The sequence below is a fragment of the Humulus lupulus genome, chromosome 2 (genome assembly GCF_963169125.1).
Source record: "Humulus lupulus chromosome 2, drHumLupu1.1, whole genome shotgun sequence".
Classification (NCBI taxonomy): Eukaryota; Viridiplantae; Streptophyta; class Magnoliopsida; order Rosales; family Cannabaceae; genus Humulus; species Humulus lupulus.
Window position 1 is genome coordinate 193,592,974 of NC_084794.1, and position 3,696 is coordinate 193,596,669.

At 32.5% G+C, this 3,696-nt stretch overlaps 1 long non-coding RNA gene across 1 annotated transcript in view; it reads right to left on the reverse strand.

Moving 5' to 3' along the window:
* Positions 1–201: 201 nt before the first annotated feature.
* LOC133816474 (uncharacterized) overlaps positions 202–3,696 on the reverse strand; it is a 3,658-nt gene continuing 163 nt past the window's right edge. The window contains exons 1-3 of the long non-coding RNA XR_009885270.1: positions 3,574–3,696; positions 1,217–1,360; positions 202–1,101 (exon numbers count right to left, since the gene is read on the reverse strand). The exon at positions 3,574–3,696 is cut by the window's right edge and continues 163 nt beyond it. This is a non-coding gene — a long non-coding RNA (uncharacterized LOC133816474). The remainder of the gene's footprint in view (positions 1,102–1,216; positions 1,361–3,573) is intronic.

A 3,696-nucleotide genomic window follows, 5' to 3' on the forward strand; every position in this document is an offset into this window, starting at 1 on the left:
TTTTAGTTTTTATCTTCAATCTGTACTGTGAAACACTATCTCAAAAAATCATTTCAGAAGAAAAATAAAAATAATTTAGCTAGCACTGTTACCAAAAGTAAACTGAAAATAATGGTGAACCTCATTTGCACAATACAAAAATATCAACATTCAGAGCATTAAAGTATAGCAGAGGACAAAAGGAATGGAGAACTTACCCTTCCAATAGAGTAGACTATGATACATAGTTGACCAAAGACTTTAGAGATGACTAGAGACACTCAAGATGACTAGAAGAGAAGCAAGTAGGGGCAGATCTTCAATGGTGAAATAGAGATTTTCTTTTCCTAAAATGTTGATATAGGGAAAATGTAAAAAAGAAAAAACCCTTACAGTTACCAAAAATACAAAATAATGAAGAAAAAAACAAGAAAATGCATACCAAAACAGTAATAACGATTCCAAGAAAATGCATACCAAAACAGTGATAACGATACCAAAACAAGAAAAAAAACAAGAACAACCAGTCTTTAAAATATTGACCTCTGATGTGTATAACTATATTAAACTTGGCAAATCAAACTAAAGGCCTTACCTCAAGGAACCATTAGATCCAGTATCAAGAATATTTGTATTTAAAGCCACATCAAATAAATTTGCCTTAACAGCTACTGCAGAAACGTATCAAGGGCAACTGACCAAAAAAAAAAAACAATGTAAAAGTCATCATAATCAAAAGCAAGGCTTCGGACAAGCAAACAATTTAAGTATATGCCAAGAGGCCCACAAAACATTTTAACACCGTGACATAACTATGATGGCTGGAATGGAATTGCATATGCTCAACAATAACAGATGCTTTTCCAAAAAGCTTTGCTCAACAATAATTGCAACCCTTTAATTTCAGTAGCAACACAGGTCAAACACAAAAATTGTAATTATGAAAGCAAACCAGTGACAGAAACTCACACAAAACATAATGTGCAGATATCCGCCTTTTGGGATCTCGAATAAGCATTTTCCTTACTAAATCTTTGGCACCTTCAGAAATACTAGGCCATGGGTCTGTTGAAAAGTCTAGGTCACCATGTAATACTTCTTCAAATATCCCTTGCTCGCTCTCTATTGAAACCAAGGGGAAAGAAAAAAGGTCACAAAATACACATACAGAGACACAAATAGAAACACAGATACTAAATACAACAATGACTAACAAGAAGATCTTTAAAAATCCTACCAGCCCAAAATGGAGGCACTCCACTTAACAGAATGTAAAGAATCACTCCAGCACTCCAAACATATGCTTCTGAACCATACCACTTGCGTAAGACTTCTGGTGCAACGTAATATGGGCTACCAACCACATCACTAAATCTCTCTCCTGCAAATGGGAATTGAAAAATAAAAACAGTCTTTTTATTAGCTTCTCATACAAATTATGGATCAGATCTAGTTCTATGTTGTGTTAAATAAGCACAACAATGCAGCATATAGCCGGAGAATAGCTTTCCATTAACAGTTGTAGTCATTAAATAACCCTTGCAAGTTGCATACAGAACAAGGAAAAAAGAAAGTGTTATTAAGGCCTTTTTAATAATGTTATGTTATGAAGACATAAAAGTAACAGAGTTTTCTGGACATTACAAGTGGGAATCCCCTTGCAAAGAGCCCAAGACCCACAACAGAAACCAGTAGCATGATTATAATAGGACTAAATAAGCTATTTATGAAGAAATTTTTGCTCTTTTGGCTAGACTATACGCAGATATTTTTCTTTTCATAATGTAAAAATTTCATTGTCTTATTCTTTATGGCATTTCTAATTTCTAATTCATGTTGATTGCAACTTGTAGTTTAGTCCCTTCACTTATATTTTTTATTCTCTCTTTTCAATTTGAATATGATTCAAACCACTTGTAAAAAAAATTGACTGAAATTAATTGTATATTTATATAAATAAACTTGCTTTCCAAATCAAGAAAGTGAAAATTATTGTTGCTTTGTGTTTTTCCTATTCATTACTTTGGCCAAGTCCTACAAAAAAATTCACTCATAATGAACAGTTGAGATAATTATCCTATGTAACCCCACCACTACATAAAGAAAAATAAATCTTGAATTGAAGAGATAAACCAAGAAATTTTCTAAGAAAAGGAAATTTATTAGCTATTGGGATCTGACAATGAGGTTTAGTTTTAGTCAACTTTCTCAAAGTAGTAGAGACAAAAATGCATACACAGCACACACACACACACACTTTCATTGTATGGATGAAAATTTATTGAACCAATTCTCTTTTGAATTTATATCTCTCTCTTTATTTCTTATGTTTTTATTCTCTTTCCAATATCTATTATCTTTTCTCTCTTTTATTCTTTTTCTATTTTTCTTGCTAATTTCTATTTGCACCAATAACTTTATTCTTAACAAAGTATCTCTGTTTAGTTTAGAATAGTTCCCCCCACTCTTCTCTAGTTGATGCAGAGCACATGAATATATTTGAAAACAAAAAAATATTTTTGTTTTCCTTTACAAGTGTATTATTTGTTCCATTGAACCAAGAGTCATGCTACTGAACAAAAAAAAAGTACCTATTCTAATTATGATCATAATTACCATTATTTTCAATAATTTTGGGGTTGTAATTCAGAAGAAAGAAATTAGCACATGAAAGTATGGCTTAATAAAAAATTGACTACATTTTAGGTATCCTGTTCCTGAAGCTGTCACTGTCTTATGGACATGCTCTGTCTAATGACATGCTTCTTCCCTAAAATTGTTGTCCCTCAAAAATCCAAAATCCAAGTTTCGAACAAGGTCAAATGAAACTAGGACAATATTTGTTATATCTCTCTATTGAAGTTGTCTGAGATGTCATGACAAACTCTTCTTCCTGTTCCTAAAAGTTTAACCATGCCTAAAATTATGTTAGAGCAGACAACCTCAGCATCCTTAGCTCTTACATTATAGGGATAATGTTAGGCAGTCAACTTAGTTAGTCTACGATTTCATCAATTTGTCCTTGTGGTACATTCTCTAGCAAGTATTTGGTCTCAAGTTTCTATCAATGTGCGGTCTGTAAGATTTTGAACTCATCTTCACTAACATTAGAGGGTCTTATTCGCAATTCTGGTACCAGGATCTACAAACAAAATCCTCTTAAGTAAAAGGAGGCGAGTTCAAACCATAGGGACATCACCTTGCTAGAAATCCAAGGCCAAAGATTGTGTGGGAAAAGTCCAGCATGCAGAACTATTTCTCATGAAACCTTAGGGTACTGCATTTTCATTTTCTGTAATATTACTTCTAAGAAATATCATTCCCATCAAACAACAAATCATAAGTTTGGATAGTTTTTTTCTATGTCAATTAATAATCTTTATGTTATTATGAAGTAACATTTTTTTTCTTTATTTATCAAAACTAAAAAACCAAATACACAAGACTGAGTTTCATATGGATGTTGACTTTATCACTACATTACATCATTCATTCTATTTCACACATAGAACTATGACATAACTAATCTTATTCAAAATAAATTTAACACATCATCTAAGTAACCACAAAGCCTAAGACTGATGAGCAAAATACCCTCTCCAATTCCAGTAAAACCAAACAGTGTATCACTAGGCAGAAAGTTTATCCAAGTAATCTACCTCCAACCCGGCAACTTTTGACTCCGTGCGAATGCCTGAACCAGTCAATCTCATTTCA